At 44.9% G+C, this 13,183-nt stretch overlaps 1 long non-coding RNA gene across 2 annotated transcripts; it reads right to left on the reverse strand.

The window, feature by feature from the left end:
• Positions 1-4,196: 4,196 nt before the first annotated feature.
• LOC129030162 (uncharacterized) lies at positions 4,197-11,868 on the reverse strand. 2 transcript variants are annotated; one of them, XR_008500571.2, is made up of 5 exons: positions 11,290-11,868; positions 6,995-7,130; positions 6,581-6,647; positions 5,997-6,098; positions 4,197-4,276 (listed from the first exon to the last, which is right to left on the reverse strand). It is a non-coding gene; the product is annotated as an uncharacterized LOC129030162 (long non-coding RNA). The 2 variants fall into 2 exon arrangements; XR_010123099.1 differs by lacking the exon at positions 4,197-4,276 and having other exon boundaries at positions 5,782-6,098.
• Between the last annotated feature and the right edge of the window lie 1,315 nt (positions 11,869-13,183).

Below are 13,183 nucleotides of genomic sequence, written 5' to 3' on the forward strand. Positions count from 1 at the left end.
CCAGCTACTCAGAAGGATGAGGCAGGAGAATCGCTTGAACCCGGGAGGCGGAGGTTGCAGTGAGCCAAGGTCGTGCCACTGTACTCCAGCCTGGGCAACAGAGCGAGACGCTGTCTCAGAGAGAAAAAAAAAAAAAAAAAAATTCCTCAGGTCAAAAGTAGGTGCTGTAGGTGGGCACTCCAGTGATGTTGTGTTCTGACCCAGAGAATTTGCCTTCCTCACGTACGTTCTAGTTACAAGTCACACAAGACCAAAACTAACATATGCAAGATTGCAGTAAGCACAGCAACTCCAAACAGCAGGCCCAGGTAGTTAAAGGATAATCCGACTCCTGAAACACAAAGGAATTTTTTTTAAAGGGAACTAAGTATCAGGCCCCTTCCTAATGGGCTCTCAAAAGCACCTTCAGAGATTTATGCTCTTATACCTATCCCTAGCATATTGTCAGGCACATCACAGGTAAGTATTTTTTAAGAAAATAAACAAATGCTAACATTTGATTAAAAGCCAAAGCCAGACTTGGAACAAATGAACCTGGTAATATAAGGGCTCGCCACCTATTTTTGCTCTATAGCTCCCTCAAGAACCCTATGCATGCACACAGAGTTAACTTTGGAAAACGCCTAACATCCCTTTGTGATGCTGAATCTAAATTGCCTGAGAGCTGATAATTATTTTTCATTTTATGCATATCAAAAATTGTTTATTGTTAAAAAGATTCTGTTACATTTGAGACCATGTACCCAGAGAAGCACAAGGCCAGTTGTATTTCAGAATGTATTCTACCATCAGATAGCTTATATGGATGCAAAGAACTAGAAACTATCTTTAGAGCAAAATCCACAGAAGCTAGATGACTGCAACCTCCAGATGACTGCCTCACAGACCCTGTTCCAACTTAACTCTTGTCGAGTGTCTTATCTGGACACTTGGGACGGCAGGAGAAGAAAAAAACATGGAAATATTTTAAATAGTCAGTTACATGCAGATTTCTAGCCATAAGAAATTGAATTACTATGTACCGAGCTTCTATTTTATGCCAACTCAATCTTCTCTTGACATATATGAACTAAGAAACCCCCACCTCAAGAAAAAAACTTGCAAATAACATGGCAAGATTACCTATCTGCCCTTAGAGTTCAGTGGAAAAAGATTGTGCTAAATGGCATCTTTGCTGGGATTTCAGCATCTAACATTCAAAGATCTAAACAAAGCCTTCGACATCTAGTCTAATCCTTTGTTTCACAGGGATATGCAAGACCTGAGCACCAAGGTCACACAGCAAGTTCGCAAGATGGGAAATAAAAATCATGTCTATTGATCTGCCTGTGGCAGCACAGGCAGGTTACATTATTTCAGAGGTAACTGTACCAAATGAATTACCATCACCAGCAGTAAGTCCTTAAAAAGGCTAAGGGCATCTGTTAATTCATTACCAACTGCTCTATGCTGGACCCGCTCACAAGGAGCTCACATCGATTTTCCTGTGCAAGTCCCTGCCCAATATAATCTTTGATAAGAAGAAAAAAAGCAAGCCAAAAGCAAGGGTCACGAAGGAGCCTTGGGGAAACAACTGGATGTTCAAGTTAATTCTTACTCACGTCTACTTTGATCAGAGTCAGGAATAGCATCCTATGGAAGTATTCCAAAGGCAAAGTTGCAAAAGAAAAATCAGTACAATGAACATTCTCATAGTAAATGACCTTACAACATGTTCCAAGTTCTAGAACAGTTCCTGGACTTTGTCTGTATCCTTCGGAAAATGTTTTCTTTGGTATTTGTGGCCAAAGGCATCAGAATAAGAGCTCCACCCTGACCTGCTCAGGGTACAGGGTTTCCAGGAGATCCCAGCAGCTGATAAACACAGCCAGTGGCAGGGTGCCTGGGCAACCGATACCTGGGCAGGGAGCATGCACACACTGCATGCCAGGCTGCGTTGGGGGCATGGACTTCAGTCCTCTTGGCAGCAAGGATCACCACAGAGCTTTAGGCCTGTCTCACACTCATTCGCATCTAAAGACAGAAGAAATAGGCTGTTCTGGACAGTCTCCCAGGGTGTCCCAAAGGCTCCTCTGCTGCTCTTCCCCTCTGTTGCTGGCCTCCACCTGTTCCTTGAACACACCACACACAACCCTGCTGCAGGGCCTCAAGCACCATCCAGAAGCCTCTTCCCTCGAGGGCTACATGGCTGTCCCTCAACATCTTCTCAAGGAGGCCTTCCTTCACCACCTTTTGAAGACTTATCACATACATGTGCATACACAAAACCCTATTTATCCCCTTTATCTGATTGTTATTCATAGAGCATATCTTGCTGGCCTCCACCTGTTCCTTGAACACACCACACACAACCCTGCTGCAGGGCCTCAAGCACCATCCAGAAGCCTCTTCCCTCGAGGGCTACATGGCTGTCCCTCAACATCTTCTCAAGGAGGCCTTCCTTCACCACCTTTTGAAGACTTATCACATACATGTGCATACACAAAACCCTATTTATCCCCTTTATCTGATTGTTATTCATAGAGCATATCAACTCAGATACTCTGTAGTTTATCCGGTCTATCTTCTGATTAGACTGCGAAGTACACGAGGGAAGGGATTTGCCTTTTAGGTTTGCTATTGAATCCCCAGTGTCCCAAACAATGCCTAACCCATAGTAAAATGCAATACAATATATTGCATACATGAATGAATTAATAGCCAATTCTTCCTCGGGTTGGGGGACAAGCATAACATTCCCATGATGTAGACTGAGAAAGGGTCTGCTCTCCATGGGAAATGACATGGCCTAGCATCGGGGGACTTTGCCTAGTTCAACTTGATCCTGGCTGAATCATGCCTAATCCAAGTGTGGCACATGCCATTGGTCACCAGCAGCCAAGAGACCTATCCATACCTTTAAGGAAGGGGCACCTCTTCTTCACCTTGTGGGTTCCTAGAGCATCCTCAGTGAGGGCCCTTATCTGGTAAGACAGGGGATCAGGCACATCCATTCCTTGAGACCTTGGGTGTAGCCAGAAAGCATACGTGACATTCATAGCGTCTTTTCTAGGAATGTTTTAGAAGGGAGGAGAAAAAAACAAGCGTCTTTTCTAGGAATGTTTTGAAAGGGAGGAGAAGAAAACAATCTAAACACTACTTGGTAGAGAAATATTACATTGTTTTTAAAGACTCTGAGATTAGACAGTAAAGTTATGAAACTATATTGTGGACTATTGCGTTCATTAATTTAGCTTATTTAAATTCAGGATTCTTTTCCATCAAGTAATTTCTTAGTTCATCTCTGTAGAAAAAAAGCTGACTTTTCACATGCAGGTTTAGCACAGGAAGTGTTTTTGTTTGTTTTTTAAGAGACAGTGTCTCTCTCTGTCATCCAGGCTGGAGTGCAGTGGCACAATCATAGCTCACTGCAGCCTTGAACTCCTGGGCTCCAGTGATCCTCTCCTGCCTCAGCCTCCTGAGTAACTGAGACTAAAGGCATGCGCCACCATGCTTGGCTAACTTTGTATTTTTTGTAGAGACAGTCTCTCTATGTTGCCCAGGCTGGTCTTGAACTCCTGTTCTCAGGAGATCCTCCTGTCTCAGCCTCCCAAAGTGCTGGGATTACAGGAGTGAGCCACCATGCCCAGCCAGGGAGAAGATTTTTAATCATACTCTTCAAGACATTAGTGACCCTGGCCACAGTTCATTGTGTTTTACCAGGCTCTTCTCCCATTTACTACAAAGGAAGGGAAAACTGATCAAGATCTTGTTTGACACTCTAGTTTTAACACTTTATGGGTATTTTCCCTTTATTTCAGGTACTTGAACTATAGAACTATATATTTTCTCCCCCAAATGGAAAAACGAAATTAACCCTTTTGAGACAGGGTCTCACTCCCATCACCTGGGCTAAAGTGCAGTAGAATTATCTTGGCTCACTGCAGCCTCTGCCTCCCAGGTTCAAGCAATTCTCCCACCTGGGCCTCCCAAGGAGCTGAGACTACAGGTACACGCCACCATGCCCAGCTAATGTTTGTGTACATGTATTCTTAGTAGATACGGGGTTTCTTCATATTGCCTAGGCTGCTCTCAAACTCCTGGGCTCAAGTGGTCCTCTCACCTCAGCCTCCCAAAGTGCTAGGATTACAGGTGTGAGCCACCACACCTGGCCTAACACATCTTGAATAAAACTACTAAACCTCGAGAACACTTACTTTTCCATTCCAGTTAGCTTGCCTTCATCATTTTGGAGTGAATAGCAGTTGTTTGTTGTTGTTGTTGTTTTTCCAAAGATCTGCAAGCAAGAGTAGAGATTATGATGGTATAAGACTATCTTTGTTTGTTATTAGAACTAGCCAAGAGAAAACACTTTCCTACCAACTGATTGTAGAGGCTGCCTTCGGATTGAGAATACTGTGGAGTGTTGCCAAAAAAGACCCAGTGAACCCTGGCATCGTGTAGACCACTGTTGCTTATCTCTGTTAGGGGTGTATTCTTCTGAACAGATTTTAAGAACAAAAGTTAAAGGCAACTAATTCCAGGAAAGAACTGCTGAGTGGACACTTAGTTACTGATCATTAAAGTCAAGTCAGGTCTTGACAAAATGTAAAGAACCTTATTGTCTTCTGTTCCCACTTTTGGTTGTATTTGACTACCTGTGTAATCTGTTTCAGACCTCCTTGTCAGTTATGAAAGAGAAACGAAGACTCATAATGCCAAAGCCCACATACTCCAGGATCTATATCATGTTACAGTGTTCATCATTGTATACTACTACATATCTACGTCATTGTAGTTATGTCAAAGGCATGCAGGCTTGTATCTTTTTTTTTTTTGCGTTGCTATTAGTCTTTTAGTGGCTACAAAGGAGTCAGTCAAGTAGATAGTCTAATTTATTTGATCTTTTTAGCCACTCGTTTTAAAATTTATATAATAATCCTGTGATGAATATGTTGGTACAAGTTTTCCAAAGTTATATATTTCTGGGATTTCTACAAGTGGGATCTCTGGTCTGAGAACCATTTGTTTTTGGCTCTTAATATATCTGTTGCCTTGTTTTCCAAGAGGCATATCACACTTCACAACCCTGTAAGCAATGTTTTCTCATCACCACTAACACTTTATAGATTGTATTATATGCCATGCCCATGCACTGTTTGAAACTTGTCATATTAACTCATTTAACCTTCACAACCACTTCCCCAAAAGAAGGTCAACCACCAGTTCAGAGAAAGGGTAATGATGCTGGTGCTGGTGATAATGGCAGGAATAGTGCTCCTCATCAGTTAGGTCTCAGTGAGTTAGAAACTTTAGAACTAAAACCTTGTTAAACTTACATGTGGGCCAGGCACGGTGGCTCATGCCCATAATCCCAGCAGTTTGGGAGGCCAAGGCAGGTGATCACCTGACATTGGGAGTTCAAAACCAGCCTGACCAACATGGAGAAATCCCGTCTCTACTAAAAATACAAAATTAGCCAGTCATGGTGGCAAACACCAGTAATTCCAGGTACTCAGGAGGCTGAGGCAGGAGAATTGCTTGAACCCAGGAGGCGGAGGTTGTGGTGAGCCAAGATCGCGCCATTGCACTTCCAGCCTGGGCAACAAGAGTGAAACTCCGTCTCAAAAGAAAAAAACCAACAAACAAAAAACCTTACGTGTGGACTTTATAGAGCTAAGAAAACAAATTCAGAATGGAGATTTTGTCCAAAACCCTATTAGGGACTCATCTGAGACTAGAATCTAATCACCTCAATCCTAGTCTGTTACCCCCACCCCAAGTCCCATTGCCCCTCAGTAATGTTCCTGGATCCCTGCTACAAGACAGATCAGCAAGTCACGGTGTAAAAAACAGTTTCCCACTTGGGAAAAAAGCAAAAGCCAGGAGTGTGTGTGGGCACGTGAGTGTGTGTACACATGCCTGTGCGGGGGCAGGAACTGACATGCCCACAAGGGACTGCTGACCTTGTCACAAGAACAAGAGTCCAACAGCACACAGTCCAACCCTCAACTTACCTTGTGCTTAATTTCCCTTACCACAGATTTGAACACTTTGGAAGATTCAGCACTCAGACTCTTTAAGGTGCTCTGACTTAACCATCACCATCACTAAGGCATCTGTGGAAGACAGGGAGAAAAGAAAAAGCCCCATCAACAAAGCGTCCCAATAGTGCTTCAGTGTCACATGCCCCACTGGGATTTTTACTCTCAAACTGACCTCAATGCAAGATGAGAACGTGCTTTATGTTTAAGTTTATGCTAGACTTGGGAATGGATTTGGAGACACTGGCCCCTGGGTAATGTTGTTATTCAGATTAAACCTGAGAAATACAAAACCTTAGACATAATACACTAAAAATGACTAAAAACATATTGAATTTGTGCATTTGTCAAGTTGGGAGAGTATCCAGTTTGAAATCTGGATCAAAAAGGTTGATTTTGTCCATTTCCTGACATGACTAGTCAAAGATCATACTTTGCATCCTGAGTACGCACCCGTTTTCTGCCATCAGTTTAAGATAGGTTTAGGGATTTCAGGTCTCTAAATGTGATCAACAGATTGGGAATATATCTGGTCTTCTCCAGTTAAGAAATCTTACCTCCTGGATAATGTTGAAATGCTAGAGCAGAGCCATTTCCAGGAAGTGAGGAAAATTGTTGTTGCATCTACATTGGGTGACAGGAGAAAGGGAAAGAGAAGTCACTTTTGCTTGCCTATAGTATCTCAAGCTTAGTTCAGACATTGATAATGATTATAGTAGTAAACACATGAAGCATATTTAGCTCACATTCTGTGCCAAGGTACTGATGTTCAATATGCTGCCTATAAACTGGTTAATCTTCATGACCCTATGAGGTGCTATCATTTCCATTTTGCAGAGATGTTACCCAAGGTCACATAGCTAGGAAGCTGCAGAGCCTGTATGTGGCTCCAGACTCCACTTTTAACCACAATACCTTGTAAGACTGCATGAGTGCCTGGCTTCCTTCATTCTCAACCTCAATCACCTCACCTGTAAAATGGAGATCCTACTACCAATTTCAAGATTCCAGAGGGATTCACGGTGGAAGATTTGTGAGCAGCTGCGTCTTTATGTAGTGAGGTCTCAACTGGCATTCACTCTCTTCCTTATGAGGAAAGGTTTATTTCTGAGAAAAAAACAGAACCACAGAAATATGATGATAGAGGTGGATGGGACCTTAGGAATCACCCATGGCAACCACTGTTTCTTTCTACGCTTGGAAGGGTCAAATCCCTTCTCCAGCTTCTTTGGTCACTTAAAAGTAGTGAGTATACCACCTACAATGCAGTCCAATTCATCTCACTACAAAGAGGTAAATTCCTTACCAGTAAGGAAAAAACTTCTGACACCTCTTCAAATACTTAGAGCAGCTACCAAGTAATCCCTTTCAACTCCCAAGACTCCCAACTCCCCTGGTAACCCTCCCTGGGTTCCAGCTTGACAAAGCTATCTTCAAAGTATGGTACTTGGAACAGAGTTGTATCAGGTAGGATATGACTATGCCAAAATAAAGGGGTACTTACCCCTCCCTTGACCTGCTGCTTCTACTCCTATTAATGCAACCCCAGGTTTGTATTCTCCAAGTGATTCTGAAACAGCCAAGCCTACAACACCAGATCCCAGCTCCTAATCTCAAATTACCATCCATCCTCCAAAGCTGCCTCTTGATACTACAGTGGCTAAAAAGGGCCTTTTCTAAAATAAACGCAGACAATTTCTCTCGGCTGGAACAGAAGAACAAGGCTATAAAACCCTGCTTTTGTGACCTTCAAGCTCACTAAATGATTAAAAGTCTGACTTCAGTTTGAACTGAAGCCCTAATGGCCAACACAGTCAACTCCTGTTGCTGATTCTGAAACTGTTAAAATACTTCCAGCTCTTTCCCCTACAGACATAAGAAAATTGTCCTTCACAACTCTCATGTTTGAGCACGGTTGTGAGATCACTTCCAGTCAGTGACTATCATTTCTGTCCAGAGCACTTAACTGCCAGTGCGAAGACTCCCAGCATGCTTCCCCTCAGGCCAGGTAACCAATAACTGTCAGGCTGGTGCCCAGGGGACTGCAATGAGCAGAGCCCACCTGCTGCACACATGGACTGTGGCCTGAGTGAGAAGACTGGGTTGCTCTTGAAACCACATCATAACTTAGCATATTCTGACACAACTCCATCACTAAACTCCAGAAAAGTGGCCAGGTACAGTGGCTCATGCCTGTAACCCCAGTACTTTAGGAGGCTGAAGCAGGAGGATCATTTGAGGCCAGGAGTTTGAGACCACCCTGGGTAACATAGGGAGATCTCATCTCTGCAATTTTTTTTTTTATTAGCCAGCCATGGCTGTGTGGGCCTGTAGCCCCAGCTACCTGGGAAGCTGAGGTGGAAGGATCACTTGAGCCCAGGAGTTTGAGACTGCAGTGAGCTGTGATTATGCCACTGCACTCCAGCCTGAGTGACAGAATGAGACCCTGTCTCTAAAATACATATATGAACTCCAGAAATGGGAATCTCCCCTAGATCCTTCCATAGCTCCCAGTATCTCTTAAGAGCTTATACTTACCCAACACTTCTTCCTCCCTCTTTTTTCTGATTGGGCTTAACAATTTTATTTGAAATGAAAATATTTAGGATTACAGAAGCTCAACCCTTATCTGATGAACCAGCAAGAAGACCTCATCTCACTCATAAGCTCCTAGACAACCATGTTTCTAAAAGCTGTAGTAAGGACAGGGGCTATTCCCGTCTTCACGAGCCACTGCTGCCTAACATGTGAGTTTGGGAACTCAGAGCTGGGGAGGGTGATTTTAATCTGAGACTCAGATTAAATTTAATTTTAAATTTTAAATTTTAAATTTAAGGTGATTTTAATCTGAGAGGGTGATTTTCTTTAGAAGGGAGGGAGAAAGATACATTCCAGATAAACTAAGCTTTTGAGTAGCCCTGCGATCAGGTTCACGTTTTCCCTGGGAACAGCTTTCAGCTGGGCGAAACTGGTTCGTTCCAGCCTGTGGCGTGGGAATGAGAAACTCCCGGCAGAAGCTGAAGCGTGGAAGTGCAGTCATTGCTCCCATATGAGGCATGGCCAGAAACAAATAGTGGTGACTTATTTAGAAAGTTACTAAGTTGGTACCATTGTGTTTTTTGCTCTGCACGGCGTGGGAAAGTGACTCCCTACCAAGCGAGTCTTTCTGTATCTACCAAGCAGATACAGAATGCCCAGATCACAGTGGCTGGGCTTGCCAGGCTTCTTTTCAATGGTTATGTCGGTACAGGAACTCCCACCTCTCCCCAAAACTCAAGGGGGCCCAGGATATGCATTTACTCATCTGGAGCAGAATCAGCTTCATGGGCTCCACTAGCCCCCTTAACCTACCAACTTCAGAACATGAGTACTGGGGGAAAAAGTTTAACTTAATCCTCACAGGATTCTAAAACCCAGTATTTTGGCAGAGTGGGGGTACAGCAGTCAAAAGACAGGGAGAAACCTACCCAATTTCCTGTATGGCATTTGGGAGGGAATATCTGCCAGTCATTACCCCATTGGAGCTCCACTGATGCAAATAGAGAAACAAAGCTTTTAGAACTGAGAAAATACCTCTAGAGCATTCTTTAAGACCCTTCTCACTCAAAGCCCTCCCTCACCAGGATTCCATGAAGACTAAAGTCATAAGCAAGTATTTAGTTGAGTTGTATTTCCTGAAGTGCCTCATAGGAAGATACTAGAAGAACAGGTAACATTCATTCAACAGCTATATGCTATGTGCCAAGTCCCTTGCTGATTCCTGAGGATACACCAGAGAAAAGTCAGATGGCAAGGAGCCTGTCCTCATGACACTTGCATTCCGCTGAGGGAGACAGACAATAAAAAAGTCACTAACGGCTGGGCATGGTGGCTCAAACCCATAATCCTAGCACTTCAGGAAACCAAAGTGGGTGGATTGTTTGAGCGCAGGAGTTCAAGACCAGCCTGGGCAACGTGGTGAAACCCCATCTCTACTAAAAATACAAAAATTAGTCAGGTGTGGTGGTGTGCACCTGTTTTCCCAGCTACTTGGGAGGCTGAGGTGGGAAGATCACTTGAGCCCAGGATGTCAAGGCTGAAGTGAACCGTGATCACACCACTGCACTCCAACCTGGGTGACAGAGGGAGACCCTTTCTCAAAAAAAAAAAAAAAAAAAAAAAGTCGCTGACAGCAGTAAGTGCTCTGAAAGAATGAAAGAGGATGATGTGGCAGTAACTGTTGATGGCATCTGAGCAGAGACCTGAAGGATGAAAAAGAATTGGCCAAGAGAAGAGCTACTAACAGAAGTTAGGTGATCTGGGAAGCTAGACATAGTGAGGGTTACAAGATAAGTAAGTTTTGATGAAGGGAAGACAAGGACAAACTTCAGTCTGAATTCTCCTAGGCCTGCCACAATGCAAGACAGCACTGAAAACAATTTGAGGTATCAGCACTTGGTGATATGGTTTGGATCTGTGTCCCTGCCCAAATGTCATGTTGAAATGTAAATCCCCAGTGTTGCAGGTGGGGCCTGGTGGGAGGCGATCACATCATGGGGGCAGGTTTCTCATGAATGGTTTGGCACCATCCCCTTAGTGCCATCCTTGAGATAGTGAGTTAATTCGCTTGAGATCTGGTCGTTTAAGTGTGTGGCACCTCTCCCCCACCCCCAATTCTCTCTCGCTCCTGCCTTTATTATCTGATGTACCTGCCCCCTCTTCACCTTCTGCCATGAGTAAAAGCTTCCCAAGGTCTCCCTAGACACTGAGCAGATAGATGCCAACACCATACTTCCTGTAAAGCCTGCAGAACCTCAAGCCAGCCAATTAAACCTCTTTTCTTTATCAATTACTGAGTCTCAGTGATTTTTTTGTTTGTTTTTTGAGACAGGGCCTCACTCTGTCACCTAGGCTGGAGTGCAGTGGTGCAGTCTTGGCTCATTGCAGCCTCAACCTCCTGACCTCAAGCAATTCTCCCACCTCAGCCTCCCTAGTAGCTGGGACTACAGGCATGTGCCACCACACCTGGCTAATTTTTAATATTATTTGTGGAAACAGGGTTTCACCATGTTGCCCAGGCTGGTTTCAAACTCCTAGGCTCGAGTGATCCCCCTGCCTTGGCCTCCCAAAGTGCTGGGATTACAGGTGTGAGCCACTGTGCCCAGACATGTATTTCTTTATAGCAACACAAGAACAGCCTTATGCACTTGGGTAACCTTTCCACATTCATGCTTAACAGAATGCCTGCTCCTTGTGTCCAGGCCTTCCCACTGGCCATTGCCCATACCTAAGGTTGAGACCTGAGGTTGAGATGAATGGTCGTGATCTTCAGTGACCCAGCAGGGAGATGAAGCACCGTGGATTTATGTCTCATGTCCTGGTCTTCCTGGAGCTCTGGTGCTGGGACAAGGGTATGGTCTCCAACAGTACCTGCTGAGGAATTATCTGCGGCCCAGTGGGCCAGCTCCAAAGCCAGAGAGCAGCCTGGTGCTCAGTACTCTCACTCTTCAAACCCAAGAGTTTGGCCTAGCTGCTGCCAGCAGGTAGAGGGTTCTGGGCAGTTCAGTGCTCAGTCCTGCCTTCTTGAGCACTTTCCAAATCCAGGGGCTCCTCTTGGAGAGAACTGATCTCCCAGGGGGCAGATGAGGAGTCCAGGCTTTCTCTTTTGGTCACCCCTTCCCATGTCCGAGCCGCTTTTCCATCCCTCTCTTCAAGGGCAACTCTGGACCCCAGCACTCTCTCCTGTCTATGTGTAAAGAGCAGAGAGTACATGGAGGGCCATTCTGAAGGGGCTGGAAGCAGATGGTTCACCAGGCCATCCTGCATGGGTTTAGCCTCAGTCTGGAGAAAGCAGTAGTGAGCAGGGTTTTTGTTAGACCTTGTACTCCATCCCATGTCTTGCTTAGCTGCAGCCTTGGGGCTACTAAGGTTTCATCCATTAACAAAGGATCTTCTTTTCCAGTGGGTAGAAGGAAGAGAGGGATCATATGCTGGGGGCCTCCCCTCTATCCTCTGAGGCTTATTTCCCATTTGATAGGGCCCCCCAGCCTCTGCCCTTCTGTTTCCCACATGGGCGACACTTGGATCTGAGATTGTTCCTAATGGAAACTGTGGGGCCAGAACAGAGAGAAGCTACTTATACCAAAGCTCATGGGGGATTCTCTCTTGGGCTCAGCAAAGGCATAGTACTGGCCTTGGAATACAGCGCTGGTGGGTCTTGAGGTCAATCTCATGGAAAGCAGCACCACGTTGCCAGCCAGTGGCCCTGCAGCAAACACCTGACTTCCCAAGTGTCCACATGCATGTGAGACCTTCCTCTCCACAGTCGAGGAAACCCCATGGAAGATGAGCTCTCAGCACAGTCCTCATGGCCACCAAACCCTTGGATATAAATGACAATATGTTTCTCAGCCCATCCCAGATGACCCAGTTGTACCAGATGTTTGGCAGGTGGCTGGATAGATTCTGTGGCAGCGAGAGCTCCTCTAATGGATCCTTCAAAACCACACGGCACCTTCTGATTGGAATATACACTACCCTGAGGTTTTGTCTCACCTCTGTGGGTAAAGAATGGAAGAGACAGGAGAAAGATGAAGGAACCAGGTTAGTACAAGACTCAGTTGAGTCATAGAAGGGCACTATAAATGCCACATATTCAACCCCAAGTTAGCATAAGACTCGCCTTAAGTTACACTTATGTAACAGAGCTACTGGCTTCTCAAAAGGTTCTCAGCTCATGTCACCAGCCCTAGAAGCTTCTCTTCTACTTCCCCATAATTCCTCCCTTCTCTGATTGCCCTCAGTACCCTGCAAATACTTGTATCCTGACTGTTGTCACGCATGGCATTAGTCAAGCTACATTTGGCTGTCACTGGTTTGTCTCTAACCCTCCACTTCTTGAGGGCAGGGACCGGCTCTTGTCTCCCACTTGCCAACAAGCACTTTCAAGTGCCTGCTGGATGGGAAGTGATCTTACAGCATCTCCAGCCTCTGCTCTAGAATACAGGGGCAGAGATCTCAAGGGCCAAGATCTCATTTGCTTCACTGACCCAGACCTGGGAAGGTGATAAGAGGAGCAGGCTAATCCAACTCATGGCTTATCAGCAAGCAGGAAAATGAACGACACTTGGAACACATGGCAAGGTCCCCAACAGGCTCTTAAAGGGCCTTCTGCCATCCTG

The sequence above is a fragment of the Pongo pygmaeus genome, chromosome 12 (assembly GCF_028885625.2).
Source record: "Pongo pygmaeus isolate AG05252 chromosome 12, NHGRI_mPonPyg2-v2.0_pri, whole genome shotgun sequence".
NCBI lineage: Eukaryota > Metazoa > Chordata > Mammalia > Primates > Hominidae > Pongo > Pongo pygmaeus.